Source organism: Pseudomyrmex gracilis, unplaced genomic scaffold, assembly GCF_002006095.1.
Source record: "Pseudomyrmex gracilis isolate BER0280 unplaced genomic scaffold, ASM200609v1 scaffold_66, whole genome shotgun sequence".
Taxonomy (NCBI): Eukaryota; Metazoa; Arthropoda; class Insecta; order Hymenoptera; family Formicidae; genus Pseudomyrmex; species Pseudomyrmex gracilis.
The window spans coordinates 416,321-439,821 of NW_018020650.1; the positions used below are offsets into that span (position 1 = coordinate 416,321).

At 42.3% G+C, this 23,501-nt stretch overlaps 1 protein-coding gene and 1 long non-coding RNA gene across 3 annotated transcripts in view; both read left to right on the top strand.

Annotated features, from left to right (window-relative positions):
- The window catches only part of LOC109854461 (probable Ras GTPase-activating protein), a 147,428-nt gene that overhangs the window by 45,784 nt on the left and 78,143 nt on the right, over positions 1 to 23,501 (top strand). The gene's annotated exons all lie outside the window — the stretch shown is intronic.
- LOC109854463 lies at positions 290 to 22,503 on the top strand. Its single transcript, XR_002250221.1, has 3 exons — positions 290 to 710; positions 6,758 to 6,942; positions 22,445 to 22,503. It is a non-coding gene; the product is annotated as an uncharacterized LOC109854463 (long non-coding RNA).

Here is a 23,501-nt window from a genome sequence, read left to right on the forward strand (position 1 = left end):
TACTTGCATCTTTTTTTTAGGAAAATAAGTATAATATATTGTATATTTTGCAATTTTTTATCTATACACAAAAATAATTGTTTAATTATTCGACGTCGACGAATGTCGAAGCACATAGACAGAATCAGCTGATCCGTTTTGATGAGAGAGCGCGATAGCTTCGTCTCTCTCTGACGCGGGACGGCCCTGAACGCGGCTGTGAGTGGAAGCGTGCGCGCGCACCCTCCTACACTCGCGCGACGCACGAAACCTGCCGAGACGACGGGCAGTCCGGTTCCGATGTTCCCGCGCTACGGTGCTCGGTGATCGCGAGCTCGTCGAATCGTGTTTTTTTTTCTCGTTGTTGTTGACTACCGCCCGTCACTTTCGCGCCGAAACACGATCGCGAACACTCGCGCGATCGGTGTTACACGAGTGATTCGACCGATTCCCGTGTCTCGCCGGTGATATTTCCGCGACACGGTTCGCACGCGAACGATTTCCCGTTCCACCTTGCGCGCCCGCGACTCGCAGAGCAGATACGCCAAGGATCTCGTGCGCGAGTGACAAACCTGAACGCAAGTTTCCTCTTGTGTAACAACCTGCTCAACGTTACGATTGATATTTCGTACGGAGTGTGACGTAAGGTCGATTTGGAGTTCGCAAACTTTTGGAGGCGTCTACCTGACCTTTCGAAGAGGAGAGAGACAGAGATAGAGAGAAAGAAACCGGTAACACATTTTTCGCCATCTTGCGTATTCAAAAGTATTTTCGCGAAATTGTCGCGTGCAGTCCGAAGAGATTCGTGCGAACGGAAACTTTCGAGTTGATGAAAAGTGCGTGCGTTCTTTTGTTTTTCGCCATCTTGTACGTTCAAAACTGTCGTGCGGTTTCTAGAAAATTGCGTCGACGAGAATTTCGCGAACGGAAACTCTTCCGGAATGTTATACACATTTGTTTACTTCATTTTTTCACACTTTGTTTCTTATTCCGCGTCCTGCGCGCGTTTTGGAATTCTCGGGAGCTTGGTAGCTTGCAATATTTAATCTCATCGCGCGCGTATTCTCCGTGTCGAAGCGGCAAATATCATCACGCTGTCGTTCTTTTCTCACATCTTATTACACTGTTCGCATCTTGATAATTGCGAGCGTCGTAGCTCGGAGCGAGAGACGATCTCTTGTAGATAGTCGCGCGTCGGAGTCAGAGAGAAAGAGAGAGATTAGGCTGATTAGGTTTCGTCCTGGCTGCCGGTTGCCAACTTGCTTGCCTTTCGTGACGCGCGGCGCGTGTTATTCGGCGAAGAATCGCTTCGCTCGGCGGGGCTTGTTTACGCGCGCCTCGCCGCAGCTGTCAGTGAGAGAATAACGACGCACTCGACTCGGCCACCGGCCCGCAACGTAGAAGTGGTGTAGGTGCTTTATTGTGAATTTTTTCGACAACTCCGGGCGAGAGCCTCTACTGGGTGACCCGAAATAAATCGTAAGCCTTACGAAATTTAGAACGTCAGCTGCGACGGACGGATTGCGGGCTTTTTTTTTTCAGGCTCGCTCGAGTGTCTCTTGCCGCGTCGCGCTTTTTGCAGCCGCCGACCGAGCCTCCTCGCGGCAGAACGGATCGAAATAATTTTTGTCTCTCTCATCCGCGAGATAATTTTGCAAGCCGACGCGCATCGCTTCGGTTATTTGTGATGTTCGCGATTATTTTTCATCGCGCAATTTCTTTCTCTCTCTCTCTCTCTCTTTCCGCGCGTTCGACGCGATTATATATTTCAAGATTATAACGGACGCGCGCTATACTATATCTTCACGCGCTCGTGATTTGTCTCGTTCCAGTAACTTTGTAGGATTTTCTCAAAATCGCTCGCGCGCTATTCCCGGAACTGATACACGCGATAGATAAGCGTGGTCGATGACCATATCGATGATAACGATTTAAAGATCTCACGTGAAGCGACGCACAGAATAGGGCAGCAGAGACGTTTTCAGAGTTTTTTTTTTTGGTCGGAATCCGATTCTTCTTTTGTCAGTTCTCTGATCGAAACGGCCATCTTCTGTATATGTTCTCGTTTTGCGTCGTATGAAAACCTGTTAGTTCCCTCGGAATTCTACGTCGCGTCCCTTTTCCTTATTTGGTCGACAATATTGTCGATCCCTCAGGATTCGCGTGACGAAGTGTTTAATTATCGCAATTATTTGTTTAACTTGTATAGACTTTTTTCTAAAAATATAAAGAAGATAAATTTTCATCGTATAGAAGAGAGAGAGAGAGAGAGAGAGAGAGAGAGAGAGAGGAGGGAAGAAGACAGAAAAGAAATCATCTTGCAATTTATATCACAAAACGTGATGTTGAAATTATTAATGGCAATTTCGAAACTTTTGCGCGTAAATATTTGTGAATTGATTGCCGCTCGCAACATATTACATATCGATTGTCACGAACGCGCACGAATGGCGAACAGTCATCAATCAGCAGTTAATGTATTTAAATTGCCGCGTTCGTTACATATATTACATGTTAATAATCACTCGGATCACAAATTGTGGAGCTGCGCGCGAATTGTATACGCACAACACAATATTTGTATTTTGAGATCCGGTTCGCGCGGTGTTTGCGGTCTCTCTATTTGAGAGAGAGAGATCTGGTATAACGTTACGTTTAATGATAAGCAATTATTATCATTATTAGTATTATCGGTTTGTGTGTACGTTACGCGGCAAGTTTAGACGGAGAAGACAAATGTGTGAGGATAGCGAGGTAAAAGAGGAGGTGAAGAAAAACTTTTGGTATTACGCGTACGGCTTCGCGCGCAACGCGGCATGAATTACAGATATTGCTCGTTCTACAGCCGTTGCACACGCACACACACACGCGCGCGCGTGCGTTATCATGGAAGACATAACAATGACTGACCACACCTGGGCGACCCTGACTGTACGCGCCCGGTCGACAATGTTCCGTCTGGACAATTTTGCATACGTAAAATGCAACTCCCACTCTCTCTTCTTCTCTCTCCATTATCTCAAACGTCACATTTTACCTTCCTCGCGGTACCTTTTGCACGGAAAAGATTCCCTTTTGTTTCGGTGTTTTCTTTTGTGAAACACGCCGTTTGCGTAGAAGATGAATTGCAGGAAAAAGTAATTAACAAGAGAATATAATTCTAATTTTAACATATTATTTTATAATTGAAATTTTCACTGTCTCTCTTTGTTAATAAGAAATTAACACAGTTTAGTTTTGAAATTTTGTTGCTCGTTGCGTAAAACGATTGATTTCCAAATATAAGTAGCGATTTTTCCGCTTTCTTTCTCTCTCTCTCTCTCTCTCTCTCTCTCTCTCTCTCTCTCTCTCTCTCTCGCTTCAATACTGATATTGAATTGTAGCGAGGCAGAGCATGTTTTTTTTTTTTTATCGAGTTTCAAGAGGACTTACATAATCACAAGTGAATTGGTAGAACTGATAAGACAAGGACTTTTCCCACGATTATTCTCGCTAGCATTGCGCGATTTGATTATTAAACGCTTAGGCAAAGCAAACGCGTGTCTCGAAATGTTATTTCTCTCGGGAATCTACGATCATCGATCAAAATTCAACTGTGTCAGAAGAAGAAAAAAATTTGTTGCATAAAAAAAGAAATCTATCCACATCGTAAGTTTGCGCGCATCTGTTTATATCGCGAACGCGAGTAGTCGAGTCGGGGTTGTGTGGCGATACGCGACGATGTTGTTACTACACGTGTTTCTGAAGTAGACTCGTCTGTCTTTCTTTCGGTCTACTTCCGAGCCTAATGGCTAGAATAGCGATTAATCATCGCGTCGTGTTATTCCACCCAGTACATGGCCGCTTTTGACCCCTTTACCGTCTCGATACGACTATTCGTGCGCGTCGCGACGCAAATGAGAGTTTGACGTACAAGAAACATAAGATTATCTGACAAAAAAAAAAGATCGACGAATTTGAGGGGGCACATGGTGGCCTTCGTAAATACGGAGTGTTAACAGGTCAATCAACTCCGAAGATAAAAGACCTTAAGATTTAACTGACTTCTGAATTCTAAGAAAATAGTGAAGCGTATTTTATCTCAGAGAGATTTCGTTAAAACTCTTGATTGTTTAATTGCTGATGAAAAATGAAAAGTTTTTAATATTTTTCACATAATATTGATACAACTCTCTCTCTCTCTTTCCTCTTTTTCTCTCTCTTGATGTAACATGATAAATTGTTTTTGATAACTGACTGGTGCGAAAGGTGTTTTCGCGAAAGTTAACAATCGGCTCAGATATTGATCCGTCAAGTATAAAAGCATTGTTGTTCAGATGAGTCACGATTGCGAATGTAGCGCTCGCTTTATGTTGTTAAACGTCTCGGGGAGATTGATTACGGTATGTGATTCGCAGAACTGTTTCATATCCCGTCAACTGTAGGTGAGAGAACACATTAGTGCCAACATAGATCCTAGATATACTGATTAAAGTACGGCTGATTAAAGTACATGTATATTTACGCGACAAAATGTGGAACGTACTTATATAATTTCTTAACAGATAGCATATCGCTTTAAACGAGCTTTAATATGTTTTTTTTTCTTTTTTATCGCAACATCGAATATAATTTTATTCAGTCTATTTAATTTGTACAATTTTTTATTCACGTTAAACATCGAACACGTCGAGATTGGATGTTGCGGAAATTTATATTTTTAAAAATAATATGTAATTGAAAAAAACATTGCCGATACTATATTCGTTCTTTGTGAGCACAAATATTCGTTCTGTAATTTTTAGTACGTGTATTTCCATTGCATGCCATGTTTTATTGTATGTTATTTTTGTATAATAATCGCGCACGAAGAGAGAGAGAGAGAGAGAGAGAGAGAGAGAGAGAGAGAGAGAGAGACGGAGAAAAGAGCGCGCATTTATTCATTTCGCTACGGAACACGATAAAAGCAAATTAAATGATCGTGCGTACGCGTATCACTGCGGGATATATCGCGTCGCGGTGGCCGTACAATATTCATCACTCGCTTATATCGCTGATAAAAGCACGGCAAGCGCGATTTTTTTCCTTTTATTTCGTTCGACGCGACGACATTGCGAGGAGCCGTCACATGTATAAAGACTCGAGGGGGTCGATTGCCGCATCATCTCCCCCGCGCAGTCTCGGTAATTAAACAAACGTTTTTTTAAAACGATACTCTTGCACCGGAAACGAAAGAGCGCATATGTCACGATACGCTCGAGAGGGTTCGTGTCCGTTAACGAAACTTAATACCCCCGGAGCATTGAATCTTCGTTATAGCGTGCCGTCGAATTATCCTATCAAGCCCGGCTCGGATTCGGTCCCGGGTGCTCTTTTTTTTTTATTTTTTTTTACGACCGCTTGATTGACGAAATTATCACGGTCGTTGCGCCTCGTCGTACGTCATCGGAGTCGATTCGGCGAAACGTCACTTCCATTCATTCCCTCTCGTTCTTCTATCGCGCCGGAATAGATTTATTTGACGACGTTCCCGCTGACAGTCGAAACGATCGACGCGCTACGAAAACGTGAACTGAAATCAGTCGGAGTTCTGAGGCGGGGCTTCTCGGACCTGGCGCGCACCTGGCATGCACAGTGTGTCTGACCGTCAGAAAATGGGGTAAACAACACTAACTGGTTTTAAAATATTTCTTTTTTGTAAAAACATTGATGATAGTTTTTTTTTTATTCTGTTTTCTTGTTAATAGCAGTGCAAAACGTTCATCGTCTTTAAACATCGATGTCTACACTTAATGAGAGTCTATTGTTCTTCTCTCGTTTAGTGTTTTACATTTATCCCCTCTCTCGATGGTCATCGACACTGCCAATTATTCGCGCGCGCACGAACGGAGCAGGTGCTGCGACTCTCGTCGGTGACAGAATTCGAGTCACGCCTCGACAGGATAGAGAGTCTTAATGACGCGCGATTCTCTCGTTGATAAAGTTTTTTTTTTTTTTATTTAGTCGCACGAGGCGAGAGAGCCTTTTTATCAACGCGGTACCGAAACTGCGAAGATTACGACGCGGAGATAACGTTTCGACTCGAAGTTTCAGAAGCGGACGAGCGATAAGTCTCTCGGAAGAGTGTTGTTGTTTCCTCTTATTTTCGCGGCGCGGTAGATAACGCGAACGAGCGAAGCCGGACGTGTCTAGTCTCTCAGCCCCGGTAGCAGCTCTTCATACATCGTTTTGTCTTAATTGCCGGCAGCGTCGTCTTTAGTCAAGGAGTTCCGGCAGTAGTCGCGTACACGTGAGAAAATTACGACCGGCGGGTGGTACATAGAAATCGCGAGCGAAGGGAAATTTAGCGGAGTGAAAGTACCCGCTAGTTAAAAGATCCTTGCGGTTATACCTACATGTTTCTCTCGGCGTTTCTCCACTCTCGGGGGCCCTGCAATCTCGATACGATCGTAGAGAGAACGCAATGAGATCCAATCTACAATATTTCCAATAGTACCCCATGTCCGGAAATATGTGTATCAGAAATAGTTTCTACTTCGGAAGTGCGATATCACTTGTTTTTGTTTCCTCATGCACACACGCTCAAAAAAAACGCGCGAGAAGTTCCCCTAGGCCTCTGAACTGTACCGGCAGTTCTCTCTCTCTCTCTCTCTCTATTTCGGTTCGATGACCGTAAGGGTGTAAGTCTCTTTTGTTAACAAACTCGTTGTCAAGGAAGATTGTCCTTCGGACTGCACGTAACGTATATTAAAATGAATTCCGCGTACGAGCGATCCTTTATGGTGTGTGCTCCATTCAGAGCGACAGGAGTCTTTGTGCATGCAAGAAAGATCTCACAACTCGGCGGGGATCAGCGTGACCACGTGTGTGGAAGCCGGCGGAACAGTGTCCGGCGACGCGCGCGCGCGAGAGCATCGCCGAGAAATTAAAGGATCCGTCGAACACGGACACTTTCACGATCGAAGGCCTCGTATACGGACGGAGGTGAGTGTTTTCGAAAATTAAACCGGCAAATGTTCTCCGAAAAAAAACCGCGTCTCTCTTCACGAGGCACTAATTGAAAAAATATATTTTATCTTCTCGCATTAATACAAATGATTTAATCGAGAGCGATAATATTGTTGAGATAATTTATTTCTGTTTCAAAAACATAAATCTTTACGACGCAGAAGATAAACGCGCCTGTGTGAGAAAATTTCGTGTTCGAATCGTAGTTGCAATTAACTCAACGCGAGGATATCTTTGCTTTGTGAAACGATTGTTTTGATCTCTTTAATTTGTTAAATTTATTAAATTAAATAGCAAATTTTTGAGACGGAAATTAATTACTCGTTTGATTAAATTACTTTGAACAAATTTCTCGTAAACTTAATTGCGAAACACAAGCAACAGATAGACACTTACGTTGTCGAAATATTAGTTAGTTTTTTGTTTTAACGCGAAGAATATTTGCGAGTGGCTTTTCGGTTCGTCGCATAGTTTCGTTCGCGTATTATCGACGATCCGTCGATATAGAATTCCGTCAGCTTATCGACAGACGGGTTACAAAAAGCGCCTTTACGCCTTCGTTATTGGAATTTGAATAATGTCGGCGACTGAAGTGCCGAGTGAAGAGACGACGATGACGACAACGCGCCCGTTAACGGCAACGACACCGACGACACAGTTAATTGTTAATAGCCTTAACTACAAGACCCATGATCCACTTACCCCGTTAAAACTTGCTCTCTCGCATTATCGTCCTGACGAGCTCGGCCAATTACGGGCCAAGTCGTTAACCGCGTCAACCCGCGTGCTCGCTATCACGTTAAGCGTGTGTAATCGCGACAGTCCGGAAATTGCGTCCAAACTAGTACGACGACGACGAGGATCGTCGTGATAAATGCGTATCGAAAAAGCCGTTTGTGTAACAATTATTGCCGCTTGAGCCGGCAAAATATAGCGCGGCGTAGATCATTCATTGCTTTCCACGTGGTCATTATACGCGGCCGCCGATATGTTTTCGCTTTGAAATTGTATTACGTGCGCAATTAACGCGGATAACGAGCTGCGCGAGCCGAAATGCACACGATCTGATGAAGGCAGTTAAAATATTTCACGAACACGAACAGTTTACACGTGAAACAAAATATTACAAAACGTGCGGAATTTCGTTCTTTGCTCACTGTGTATTTTGTCGTAATTTTTTTTTTTTTTTTTCAGGGTTTACTTATAACTGCGCTGTCGATTGCCATTCTGTGAAAAACGGTATATTACCGCGATGTAATATATTTTCGCGCTTGTCGTTTGTGGTTTTCGTCGCGCGTTCCGTTTCTCTTTTCATCAGAAAAAAAATAGAAACTACGCAATACACGGACGCAGCGCGCACATTTGACGGATACCATCAGCGCTTTATTGCCGCTCGTTTCCTGTTAAAAAGAGAGAGAGAGAGAGATTTCATTTGCGATTGCCTTTTGCGAGTTACTGATAAAGCTGATATGAAACCTCGACAAAAAAGGATACACGCGGCAAAATCCGGACGTAGCATCGGTTCTCGTAGAAACGATTTCATACGGTCTCGATATTTTTATACGCGACACTTTTTTTGATTAAATACATTTCATTTGGATGTAACAGGATCTTCTTTAGTGCAATTGGGTTTTTCTGAGGGAAACTATGTTTTTTCTGTTTTTTTTTTTTTTTAAGTACGGAAACGATTATTTTACGAAAGACAAAAAATTCTTAGTAGAACGCAGATTAAATTCTAGCGAGTTGTAGTTACTTTTTTTCTCAGAAAAATAAAGTCTCGTTTAATTAGCTATTAGCATGCTCGTTCCGCGTTGCCGTATCATCTACTTAGTTGCCTTGGTTTTATGAAGTTTTGAACCACGGGGATTTAGTTCCCGCGTGAATTTAAATTACGACGAAGTGTAATGCCGTGGACTAACGCGAACGGAGAGAGAGAGAGAAAAAAAGAGAATACACTTTCGTGCGCGAAAAAACCGAGAAAAAAGAACGAGAGCGGTTTTTAAAGCTCTTCTGTTTCGCGAGGAGCACTCGGTTTGAGCGGCTTACAAAGAGCTCGGCTCTTTTCTCTGACAGAAAATTGTAAATTCTACAAATTTTTACAACACAGAAACCATTTCTGCGCGTCGCCGTCTTCTCGTTTTAGAAAAACTTCGTTCGGAGAAACTTGGAGGAGTTCTATTGTCGCCTAATCGAGTCATCGACAATTAACGGGCTCATTGAGAGACCAAGTTGGAATCGAATTCAGCGACGCGACGGAACAAATGGCCCAATAAGCGAATGAGGGTTTCCTCCGGGAGGAAACTGTAACTTTGTGACAATGCGCTTTTGTCCGCCTAAGATAGATTATTCCCCACTAATTTTTCCCCGGTAGTTTTCCTATTTTATTCCCACGTTCGTCAACATCCGAGTAAGTTAATTATTCGAGTAAGTTATTTCTTGATACAATACGTAGAATTAATTAACACGAAAAGTAATTCGGTACACACATTATCTTCGATTTCGAAGCGTTGTGTGTACGCATGTGTAAAAAGAACCGAGTCTCTAATTTTAATTTACTCAGTGCAGTACTTCGACTTAGCTGCGATTTCCCAGGAGTTTTCTTCGCGCATAAAGCACTTTTATCGCGCGCGTTACCCCACGTTATACACGTGTCTGCCGCGCGTTCTTCGCGTCCGCTTTTTCCAACCGTTTTTTTCGAACGCAAGGACTGTCGACAGTTATAAACTCCTCTCAGTTTGAATACCCGCCGCAAGAAATCTCTCGTAGATCTTCTTTGGAACGACGCGATTGCTCGAGAATTTCTCTATACGCGCGCGCGTTCAGAGAAAGCAAACTCCTTTTTGCTCGAGAATCGTCCTGGTGAACATAGAAAATGTTTTTTCTTTTGTTTTTTTTTTTTTTAATTTTTCCGCACAGAAAGAAGGGAACCACGCGCGCCCGCGCGCGGAGTGTACGAACACGATCGATCAATCGTGGCGGTTACCGATGTACTATTCTCGTCCGTCGGCCCGAAGTACTTTTAACATAAAAGACAGAGCGCTCGATGTAGATATACGTGCGATGTCTGACAAAAAAGGGCGTATCGTGTGGGTCCTTTGACGTCTGTATTTTTTGTTTCTTTTTCCGCGATCGTTTTTTACCTGCGCGAAATAGCTGCTCGAGTTATTTTACACACTCACATACAACACACACATAGGTTTTTTTTCCACGCGAACGAACGCTACGGTTTATTTTACCATCGATATATATGTCATATAATGCGGAAGATTCTTTTACTTCTGTTGCGCGATAATTTACAACGGCCGAAGTAGTTTTAGCCAGAATTTCCGACGGCAGGTTTTGTATTTCGCAAACACGCGAGAGAATCGCACTTTATATTGTCTTCGATAAAAAAAAAAAAAAAAATGGAAACGAAGAGAGAGAAAACGACTCTAAATATCCGACGACGGCGCGTGAAATACGCGAGTTCATTACGACGGGACATTTTTTCACGTACGGGAAGGGGTGGTGTAAATTCCGGTATGAGAAATGGAGGGAAAAAGAAACGCGGAGTAAAGTTAGAGAGAAAGAGAGAGAGAGACGTATCGGAGCAGCGGGACGTATCTCGCGACACAGGAAGCAGCACCGTGCGAGCAGGTAACCTCATCGCGACTTCCGGTATGGATAGCGACGAGAAGAGAAGGGATATCCTTCCTGTTGTCGCGACGATGTATCGGTTTAACGTGTGCGCATCAGAACCCGAGTTTTGTGTTTCATCGAGTAAAGTTGCAAGAAATTTAAACGTTCGCGAGCGAAGCGAAATAAGTTAATAGGAAATCTATAATCCTCGTCACGCTTTCTCCGAGAAAGCTTTGTTTCTTGTTCATTGTCACAGCCATCGGATGTATTGTCAATCCTCGCGCGCTGCCAATTAGAGTAGAAAATACGTCGGGGAGTGTATTTTTGTTAGGTTTTCACCTTGCGGTTTTATTTAACGCACCGCAATGTTATTAATAGGACGTGCAGCGCTCGAAAGACTCTCGCGCGCGCGCAAGATTGATTTAACCTAATTAAATCCATTCATCTGCTCGCGAAATCAATTTACTGAACGTCATCGAACTTCGGTATACGTTGAAATTTAAATCCTTCCGATAATTGAAATATTCGCGCGGCAAAACATCGAGAATCCGCACGCATCTCGTGCGCAATAATATGAAATTTGCAACAAAAGACGTTCTCTCTCATCTCTACGTTATATTTGTTCTAGTCTAGAAAAATTACGTGCGAAAAGTGCGTTCGCAACTGAAACTTTACTCCGCGTTTTCGAAAGTGTCACGTCTCCATGAAAAATGCGACTGTTCGCACTTTGGCATTTCCGTTGCCATTTCAGCGAGTCAATTGTTCGCGCGCACGAATGCTCGGTCGTGCGGAAGTCTTCGCGGAAAAGTCGTATTTTTATTTCCGCGAATTTTCTCGCGCGAACGAATTCCTCGCGAGGATGACCCAATTCGATCGTTAACTCTCTCGACGCGGCTCGCTCATTGTTTCCTCGCGCGATTTTCCGCGCTCCTCGTCTCGCCTCGTCGCCAAGTAACTCGTCGACAAGTGAAAATAAATGGAAATAAATGCGCGAAAGGTGTGTGGGGCGGGCGCGGAGGTGGCGAGGAGGCTTCGTACACGTCGCGAACGCGAGGGCGGTTCGCCGAAGTTCTTGGGGAGGGGGGGGGGAGGACGAGAGAGCCTCGTGATATAAAAGTCTTCTTCTCCCGTAAAAGTCTTTCTCCGTCAACCCCCTTTTGCCCACGCTTCGTCTTTTTACGTTCGATGACGTAAACGCATCGCCGTAGAAACTCGGTGGCTCGACACCATTTTTTTTCTTTGTAAGACAGACTCATAGCACACATATGTACGTATCTATATGCGCATCGCGGCGCATGTCGCGGAAACGGGTCGACCTAACGGATTCGTTGCGCGATTCTGTCGTGTCGCACTTTTTGCCGCGAACGAATCCCCCGAGAAAGATCGGATTGCTCGGCGCGCGCCCCATTTCGGACTTTCTCACGTACAAAAGTAGAGAGAGAGAGATACCAAGCACGTCAGTTGCCCATCCATCTTTGCCGCGAATTAAATCTACAATTAATTAAGACGCGCCGCGATGCGCTTCGATAATCGTAACAAACAACATAAAGTGTGTTAAGGTCGAAAGAAAAGTTTTTTCTTTTTATTATGCGGATCTTTATCTGTGTTTTTGTTTTCTAATTACATTATTATAATATCAAAAAGAAATTATTCTCGCTCGTAATATAAAAATAAGTAATGAATTCAAGTAAGGTCATAAACGAGCAGAAATAGGTGTTAGAAAAAAATATATATAATTATCAAAAAGAAGTAACTACTACATTAGTAACTCGTACAACAAACGTTTCAACTCTTTACTTGAAGAGGACTCAAGTAAAGAGTTGAAACGTTTGTTGTACGAGTTACTAATGTAGTAGTTAATTCTTTTTGATAATTATATATATTTTTTTCTAACACCTATTTCTGCTCGTTTATGACCTTACTTGGATTCATTACATTATTATATTTCTCGTGCGCGCGCGCGCGCAAGCGATAGGGCGATTACAACCGAGTAATTGCGCGCTGAGGATTAATATATAGCGCGAAAAATCAAAATATTAGAAATTTGTAAGCGCATCGATTTGTCTCTTCACGCTCGAGTGAACAAAAATCACGCGACTCGCACAGCGAACGTATAGAAGTGGATGACGTCAACGGCGTTTCCGATTATTCCGTCGTGATGAGATAATTAGAAGATTAGATTACTCGCTACTTATGTTCATGAATTTTCATGAGGTTTTCCTTGGCCGAGCTGCTATTTAGCGAAATAAACCTTGGTCGAAGTCCGTGACTGATGCAATCTGCGTTCAGGTATCGTCTCTTTTCTTCATTTGCCGTCGCGGGTCTTTGACTGACCGATCGAAAATAACAGAAAGTTTATATCGAGGGAGCGATTTTGTTTTTACTCGCAAACATCACATTTCGCGATAGCCTTCGTCCGAGATCCAATTTCGCTTTGCGCGCTCTTCGGAAAACTCATAAAGGACGTCGAGCGGACAAACGGCGGATGAAACAAACCTCGCGGAAAGTGACGTAATGTCGTCGCCAAATGGAAGATCGACAAATACGGCGGGAAGAGCAACCGGAACTTTGTTACCAACTTACTTACAGTATGACGTACAGTGTTGTTTATCGTTTGCTATGGACCGCGAGATTAACTTCCGCAATAACAACGAGAGAAGTTGGCGTCGGGAATTTGAAGCGTCCCGAGACAGGCGGTCGCGCTTGCTTTGTGCTCTTTCGCGTTTAATCGCTGGCCGTAAACACACTTTGCGCAAACACACAAAAGTGGTTATCATTTATGACCGAGCGAGTGCGTAATATCTCTTTGAGAGAGAGAGAGAGAGATGTGAAAATGATAGTCTCAAATATTACTCGGACGAAATAGACATTTTAACGCTCGTAAAAATACAAAGTACGAAACATTTTATTTAAGGAATGTATATATATGCAATGTATACTATACACGTACTTTGCAATATTACTTCAATATTTCAAGTTTGAATATAGATATAAAAATAATAAATTAGGAAAACATTCTTTAAGAATTTAAAAATCACTGTGCAAAAAATAAAAAAATCATATTCTGTAAACATACCCTCAAAGTTTGAAGTCATTTCCTATATTTCAACAAAATCGACCGAATCTTAACGATCTCCGCGCGAGATTATAAATTTTGCTCCGCGAGACAGATCGCGCGCTACAAAATTGAAACGCGATCTCGATCTCGCTTAATCGAATCTCTCGTCGTTTAATGGCAGACCAGCGTTTTACGATACGAAATGTCATATCGTATCGTTCTTTTGTTCGGCCATTATGTGACACGCCGCGCGTATGCTACGTGATCGAGTCTACGCGATCGAGATTTTATATATATACGACATCGGACCGCGTCGGGTCGTTGAACTTTTCCCGCTACCGTACATTGTCGATTTACGACCCGCGTAAATCTTTTCAAGGCATCGAGACGGTTTGCTTATACGAATGTGAAAAAAACTTTGACGACGGGATATTATTATTTTATTCAATAACTTAGACGAAGCGTTCTTCAAATATTTTTAAGACACAAAAAAGTGAAACTTCTCGCGGAATTGAGTTGAATTTGGAATCGGCTTCTTATCGCGAAGTGTGAGAGAAAATGCTCCTTCTAGTTAACCGGGAAGTGGCGAGAGCTATAAATTCAATCGCGCGAACGTAAAAGGCGGCGCGTGGTCGGTTCATTAACCAAATATAGTGAACGAGTTACGCGAGCGAAAACGCCGCGTCCGATGCCACCATGAGTTTTATTACACATCTTTCTCGATAGCGGCGCGCGCGAGCGGCGTATATGACTTTCGTCGATTTTTCTTCGGAGTGATGTGTCGATTAACGTTTCTCGTCAATTACGAAACTTCAGCGTGCGGTGTTTCTTACGCAACCGAACACCTGCTGCCAGTGCAAATATGTGTATTAAGAGACAAACTCTTTTCTATTAAGAAAAACTTTTTCTGTTCGCGAGCATTTCCACAAAGCTCCGAAACTCTGTTTCTCCAGCTCTAAAAGTATCCTCGAAATTCGCGCGAAAATTTACGAACGAGACTTACTTTTCCTCGAAAGAAAAACGTTTTTTTTTTTTTTTAGGTTCTCTCGCTGAGTTTCTCCGCGTCTTCTTTACATGCGCTCGTAAATACTCGGCAAACGGATGCCCGCGGAGAACGTAAATCGCCATCGTAATTTTCGAGAGTCTAGAAAAAGAGACCCCGGGCCTCTCCCCTCTCACCCGGTCAACGATAAGTCAGGCGTAAGCCTACGATAAATCACCGCGGCCGGATTTTCACCGGAAACGCGGCGGATCCGCGGTGTGTGTATCTCCGAGAGAGCGCGCGCATTCGGCAAGCGCAGCGATTACGCAAAAGAATTCCGTTTCGCGGCGCACCAAGTCGAGATGATCTCGCCGCCGTTTAAGATATATCACGGCGAGGTGGAGGAATGTATCGGAGTAACGTTCTCTCCTTCTTTCGCGCGAGCACGGAAGCGGATAGGTCGAACGCGAATAAATCTCTTCCAGATGCGCGCGGTCGCGTGGCACGCGCGCGCACGCTTTTTTATTTTTTGTCGCGTGAGATTAGATTCATCTTCTTCGGTGATGCGAGAATAATAAATTTACACACCACCGTCGCCTCTGATCCTCGCGATATGTTTCCGTAAAATTGTTGCTCCGCTTTTTCAAGCTTCTTTTTTTTTCCAAGAGCAACCGATCTCTTTAAAGTCACATTCTGTTGTTATGCGCTGAGAGAAACCGCGTATAATGAATGTACAGGATACTTTGTTGAGAGCTGAGAGTCGATGTTGCTCGTTAATATTGCGAACGAGAACTGATTAAAAACTGAAACGTACGAGTTGGATTTTTTGTTATTAAAGCTCGATGTGTTTTTCCAACAAGTTTGAAAAATTCGAACGGATAAAAATTCGGCGAGATAAAAATAGGCTATTTTTTTAATGAAGGGATTTTTAACAAAAGCATTTAACTAGGAAAAAAAGTTTATATATACCGTTATATATGTTTATTATTGATTTATTATTTCGACCGGTTTTAAGTCGAATGAACTAAACAAAAAAAATAAAACAAAAACGGATTAAATATGATTAAAACATAAAGAGAAAAAAACAAAAATAGGATTTAAAAAGTAAGAAAAATCGCGGCACGTAACAATTCGCGAGCTGTTGACTCGCCTGGTTTTCCCCGCGAATTACGAGCGGTTACGACGGGCGAATTTAATTGATTGAACTCATCGCGCGGTCTCAATTTAGATTACAAACTACCAGAGCGTTAAAGTTGCTCTTCTCGAGCATCCGCTTCGGCGCCCGACGTTCATTTTCGTCGGCGCGCAGTTTTTTTCAGTAAACATTTCACTCTGCAATATGCAGTTCGCATCTTTCGCCTGTATAGGCCGACGCGAAATTCAAGCTCCGTGAAATCTTCACACACGCTGCGCTTTGCAAAAAGTTAAAAATATATCGTTACGCAACATGAAACATTGGTTTAACCGTCGGGAGATTTTCACCGTCTACCGTTTTCCGATTATTGCCGCTCGAATAATTTCTCTTTGAAAAAAAATTTCTAAGAGCGCGTCACATTCTTCTTCTCTTGCTATTCAAAAATTAAGTGAAAAAAAAAAAAAATAAAAAACCAAGTCGAGAATGAGCGACAAATTTCTAATCTTTTAAAATCGTAGACGGAAATACATTCGACGTTTATAAACGCCAAACACGGTATATCGAATGTGCTTTTCGTTCTCTTCGACTGTGTTGCGACTATAGACAAACAGTTACAAAAAAAAAAAAAAAAACACGCATATTCGCAATTAGACGCGACCATTCGTCTGACATCGCGCTTTGAAGCTCCCTCGGAGCTCGCGCCAAGATATTCTTGAAATACTCCCAAGACTAGACTTTGATCGGACGAAGAAGACGAGCAGAGTGAAAGATCACGTATAGAGCGTCGTAAATTCCGCTCGCTGCTTTTTCACGTTTACACGCGCGACCATCATTGCGCGTTTCACGGATCGTTATTTTTTCCGCGAGTTTATACACGGAGCGTCGTCATGCCGGCTCCGCGGTAGCTGTTTTACGGTCGCGACCTCTCGAACTGCTACTCGACTACGAGCTTCTTCATTCCCGAGCGAGCGAGAAAAGATTTTTCTCAGCAAGTTGACCAATGCGATCGACGGAATCCGATTAAAAAGGTTCTGACACAACAAAGTACAAGCTCCGGTAGAACTTCGCGCCGTGTAGAGACGTTGGGATTCGTTAAGGTATTGGTTCGAGGATTCTCAAAAGTTGCCACGCGACGGCGAAGCACTTGCTAATATTTCGTCAGAGATACAGCGAGAGAGTCTTAAAATAGAGAAGAGATCGCGAGGAGAGAGACGCGCGCTGACCAACGAGTGGCTTTTGACGAAAGAGAGACCGAAAAGATATCGCGCGAACGTTCACCCTTCGCAGAAATTCTGTTTGACTTTTTTGCGAATCACACAATTCGCTTTATTTTAGATACGCAGCATATATACGGTTGGTGGATTTTTATGAATTTACGACGCGACGCAACGCAAATATTTGTAGCTTACGACGCGTACACGTCGTGTCGGAGATAATTAACGCAATGGTTTTTAAAAACGATAATAAAAAATAAATGGCGCAAAATCGACGCGTCGAATCGTGTGACGCAATCAATTCGCGGAAAATTGAAATTGTCCTCATTTCATCTCGCGTTTTGTTAACTCTCCGGTATTACAGTGACGATGTTTGGTTATGAAATCGCAGTGCAGTATTGCAGCTTTATGACGACGATACGCTACCAAAAAAAAAAAAAAAGAAAAACAGGTAGGGCTGCCGATTGCCATATGGACGATAAAATCGTGGCTTTTATTGAAGGAGGCCTCATTCACCCGGTCGACAGCCGTTTCGCGGGAGAAAAAAATTCTCGCGATCATAAAACGTAATGATTTCGCCGAGTCGAGGGGAAGGATGGTTCCACGCGGTCACGTGGAAACGGACGAGTATAACTCATTACGTTTCCTAATCCACAAAGTGCAATTCGAGAACGTGTTGTAATTTGCGCGTGCGCGATCTGTCGCAACTTATCGCGAATGTGACTGCAAAACCAACATCCAACTGTTTCGCGTTGCAGTAATTTTCCTATCAGAAAAAGCGTGTGTAAATAATCACAATCGATTCTCTCGATATTGATTGTTTTCGCTTTTATCTCGACGCTGATTGGACATTTCGCGGATGTGTTTTTCGATTCTTGCACGAATCAAGAGGAACGGTAGTGCCTCGCGCCAAGTTGTGCCACTTATACGCGAAATTCATGCGATTGAGAAGTGAAGAGATTTTCATGGAGCAATGTCTCAAGAACGACTGAACCAATCAATTTCGTTTTAGTCTCAATCGCTTCAGAAAAAAATAGTACAAAAAAAAGTTATTCTTGCGTTTTTTTTGTTTGTACTACTGATTTAAAGATATGCGACGATAAAGTTTCGAAGTGAGAAATTCACGTTGTCTCAGAAACGTTATTATTATTATCGTTGTCGTGCGACCAAAATGTGTGCATGTTCGTACGCTTGTTAACAGATGGCATACATGTACGAGCGCGTTGAAAGAAGAAAAAGGAAAGACGGGAGTGTGTGAGTTAGAAAAGGAAAACGAGTTTCACATACGTAACTTTGACTACCAGAATCTAATGAACTAATCCAATCAGCGTCGTATTAAAAGTATACAAGTACTTCTATTTGAATTGCACCGTTATATATTTATAATGAAAAAAAGAAAAAACGTTTTTATTAATTCAAGGATCCCATTTGTAGTCTGAAGTAATGATTTAAATAAAACTCTTTGTATGTTTAAATCACAAACTACTGAGTAGGTATTCAACATCAGACCAAAACAAATAATTAATAAATAAATAATTTCTAATCATTATATAGTTGGGGTGCAACCGCTCCAAGTTTTTTTACATATTTATATAACGCAGGTCGATAACGAATTATCAAATAAATAAATGAATACATATTATAAAATTAGTTACTAAGAGCGATAACTTTGAGTCAAAAGAATAAAGTTGACATGTGGATGTATAAAACGTTAAAATATAAAAGACGTCAGAATATAAAACATCAGAAATATAAAATAGAGAATCAATTAATAAAACTACGAAAGATGTAATAAATAAATAGATAAATAAATAATTAAAGAATACAAATTAAACCTACATAAATAGAACACTTTCTTTTAACTGTAAGATAAAAAACCGGATTGAAATGTCACAGTACTCGCCAACACACAGAGAAACGGAACAAAGTATAAAGGTCTTACAAACTATATAATACAAGAAATATATAAGGCCTTACGAGCCATTCCCAGGATGTTGAGCGGAAACTGTACGTGTGTATATATATACATGTAACGAATTCAACTTGTAAATTTTTACAAGTGAGTGTTTTTTTATTCTATATAATACAATACATATATGAGAAGTGTCAGAAATAACGCATGAAAATCAAATTCGAAAAATAGAAAAAAAGAAGAGTGCAAAAACAACACGTGCCTAAAGTCACGTGACTTTAAAACGTGACTAAAATAAAGTCACGTGACAAGGAGAAGAGGTAAAACAACACGTGCCTAAAATCACGTGACTTTGGGCACGTGTTGTTTTTCTTCTTCTCTCTGTCACGATTTTAGTTTCGTTTTTAAAGACACGTGACTGTAGTACAGTCACGTGATTGTAGTTATGTGTTGTTTTTTCACTTTTTTCTGTCACGTGACTTTACTTTAGTCACGTTTTTAAAAACACGTGACTAAAATACAGTCACGTGTTGTTTTTCCACTTCTTTCTCTTACTAGTTTTCGAGTTTGATTTTCATGCTTTATTTCTGACATCTCTCATATGTGTATTATATGGTTTTTTTTGGTAAGACGTATATACTAGCTGTCATCGCAGTGACAGGTTGTGTTCACTGACACAACACGTTAAAACAAAAATAACAATAGCGCGTTCTTGTGTTGTGATAGTAATTAAAAACAATAACTTGTGGTTTATTAGATAACGCAGTGATAAAATTCTTCTAGAGCGTAGTTTGTACTAGCGAATAATTACAGTTTACAAAATGGAGTGTTCTATTTTTCTTCACGTAAAATACGCAAATGGAGAGAAGACGTGTAATCAGCTTGTTATGTGTTTTCATGTATGTAATTCGGGCAATTCTATTTAATTTCCGGAGCGCAGCGTGACGCAACGCGAGCAATTCGAAAAGTCATTCATCACGTGTGTGACCTCGTTTTACTTACGTTGATTAAGTTTTTGCCTTATGTATTTTAATTAATATGTTCCAAGAATTTGAACTAAATATGTTCTTATATATTAAAAAATACATGGAAATATCTTTTAATGAATAGTATAATTAGATTACAATCACACTTCGTGATTATTAATAGGACAAAAAAACTCAGTTTTAAGAGTTAAAACTGAATTGTGATCGGTCGTTTGCAAGATTATTTCTCGCATCTTTCTCTCGGAATGCACCTGTTATTCCTCTGCGAGCGCGGAAGGCAGCTTTTGTCTCAAGGATATAACTGCGTTCACGCCGCGCCGTAAATCGTCGTAAAGCGCGCGCGATTAGCGCAATTAGCTCTCCGTCGATTCGCCGCTGAAGTTTCCGGGGCTAACGAACGCGGACGGACGCGCGTTAATTAGTTCCACGAAATTCATTCTCATCGCGCGCGCGCGACACAATGTCATTCCGCCAATTTCTCGAAAACGAAAGTCGAAGAGCGCGCGCTAGAGAGGATTTGATGCTATTTGCAGACAGAAAGAAAGAGAGAGAGAGAGAGATAGGATCGCTTCGTCTAATTGACGTCTCGTCGAAATTCCGTAAATCTCGCCGAGTGTATTCTCGACCGAACAGCGGTCGCGTGATGTTTCTCTAATGAACCGCGCTAATGATCGTTATACAGTTGCTCCTTAACGGAGAAGTAATTAATGAGCTTTTCACAAATCGCGCAAACGCACGCGCGTGTGTCTCGCGATTATTAACCGGCGTTCCCAACATTCGTTATCTAAATAATAAATCGATCAGTCGCGTCTTTTCATTTTACATTTAACGTGTGTGATGCACTTGTAACGTATAAAAAACCTACTTGTAATATATAATATATAATGTAATATGTAATATGTAATATATAATATAAAAAATTATATGCGCGTTATTTCGCGCAGCTATATTGAATACGTAAATCGAGAATAGAGGAAATACCTCTTACGGTTTTTCTCCTTGGACGTTTGTTTTTGTCATTCATTGAATATACGTCGGGCGCGCGTGTTTTTTTTTTTTTTTAGCGCGATCATACGCTTTTCCTACAACGGTCCGCTTATTAGTAGCGCGCACGGTACTGTTTATTATTACTGTTAATTTCCACTCTCAATAAATAGTCCGATTAAATAGTTTGATTAATCGCGAACCGATCGTTCGCGACGGGCCATTAATTAGTTCCGCGAAATGAACGACCGCGCGTCGAAGAAGATCCGTTTAAACGGAGATCTTCAAGAGTGTCTCTTTCTACGCTCACTTCCTACGTTACTTCGCGGAAACTGTAGTTTACGAGCAACAGGTGGTTATAACGAATATTATATATTCGCGGCGTTGCGCGCATCGAGGCCGCGTAATTGTGGGGTCTTTCATGGTGTTGAATTTATTAAGCAAATTCGGCTTGTGTCGCGACCGAATAAATACACAAGATTACACATACACACATTCTCTCTCTCTCTCTCGTTTCGTACGAAATGTGGAAGTTACACGAAGGAGAATCCCACCTTTGCGCAATTTAATCGCCGGGATCTTAATTACAATCGGACTCTCTTTCGTAACTCACGACGCTCTTGATACGGTAATTGAGACGCGTAAAGGATACTCGAACGTGATTGGATATATTAATTATAAAAGAGGAGAGAGATAAACGTGTATGTGTGTGTGCGCGTGCGCTCTCTCTCCGACGAAACTAATCGTTTCTTTGATAAATTTTAAGAACTTTTTGAGCTCGAAACAGACCGAATTGTGTTTTTCTTATATTTATATTACGAGCGAATTATTTATTATATTTTATAATCGTTTCTTATAACGATGATTGAATTTTTTGTAACAATAATATAAGGTCTGCGAAAGCAACGTGACATTGGATTCTCATTAAACTTTTCAATCGATCAATATCAATAAAAAGCATCGATATCAATTCAAAGCAATAAATTAAGACGCCAATCAGTGGCGCGGTGATAATAATTGATCGCACGCTTCGATTGAACGAAGATGTTCCTCGATAAAAACGCGCGATTCGCAAAGGTGGCATTCAATCGAAATCAAACGTCTCTTTCTTTCTCTCTTTTTTAACGCGCGCAATTTTAATTATGCACTCGCCGTCGTCCTACTTTAAAAAAACCCTCACCCACGTGCGCTCGTGCGCGCGCGCGCGCGCCCACGCGCTCGTTATAAATTATGCGCCGGCCAATCGCGCGCGTTAACACTTCGCGGAATAACGAGCGAACGAGCTTGGGCGTGTGTGGATGTGCTTCCAAATGTCCGTTTCTTATTATCTCTCCTTGGAAAGTTTCCTGTCAGTTTTACAATTTGCGCGCGTATTTCCGACGATATTTCAACGTTCGAAATAAAATCTCGATGAACTCGCAAAAGCGAATGCAACATACATTTTTTCATCTTTCTCTCTCTCTCTCTCTCTCTCTCTTCCCTGACGAAATGTGGATCACGGGTCACGACGCTTCGTTATTTTGGAGAACACTTGCCGCGCGTGTGTCAAAAGCGGCGACGAAACACATCTCGCTCGATTCTCTTTCCAGGTAAACTAGAACGAGGGAAGAAGGAGCGCATTAAGGCAACAGATTGCCCGCGACCTGCACGCACGCACGCGCGCGCGCGTTGCGCGTGATGTGCGCGTTAGCGGTTAATTAGCGCTTAATTATTCGACTCCCGTGTGTTGTTCGCGCGCGGTTTGCGTCGTACGTGAGGAGGAGGAAGGGTGGGAGGGAGAGGGGAAATCATGAAGACGCGGTTCCACATCTCGTCTCTGCATCTCGGTCCTACTTGAGCGAGAAGAAGGAGGAATCTCTTCAAGAGCGCCGAGACGAGTGTATCAAGGATGCAGGGCGTCTCGACGGAGGGCGCCTCGCCCGGCGGTCGCCGTTTGTCCCGCAGTTTTCACTCCTGTCTTCGCGGAGCCGACCACGACGACCTCGAATCAGGTATCTAGAATGTACGACGAAATTGCATGTTGCGCGCTCGCGCGGCGAGACCGAGCGAATCGTTACTGTAATTACGAGACATATCGCGGGCACGTATGTATATCGCGTTGCGCTTGTTATTAGATACGAGAGGATATTTTAGCGGGATAAATGTTTTCAAGTGTATGTATGTGCGGGCACAATCCCGCACTTCTTTATTTCGTTCGCGAGATTGAATGTGACGGAATGCGACCTTTTTTTTTTCTGCGCCGACCGATTCTTTTTATGGCGCTGATCGAACGCGCCGATCCGGGGCGCGTAGGATAAACGACGCGCGCGATTAATAATAAGCACGTAGGTGAATATTAAAGCCCTACGCAATATCGCGTGCCTACGCTCGTTAAAGTCGCACTTTGTCTCTCCCGATCGGTCTCTCCGAATCGGGCTTCCGAAAGAAAGCTCTCGGATATAATTCGCCGACAATTTTCATCGCTCGCATCGCGTGTTTTCTTTTTCGTCTCTGCACAAAATGTTGCTTTTCTCACTCACCTTGTATTCAATTGAGTTGAAAATATTCAACAGAAGAAAGAAAAAAAGTTCGTCCGAAAACTAACTTAAGCGAGTTTTCGCTAATAGATTCGAGGTGAATGTCTTGTTAGTAAATTCTAAAACACAC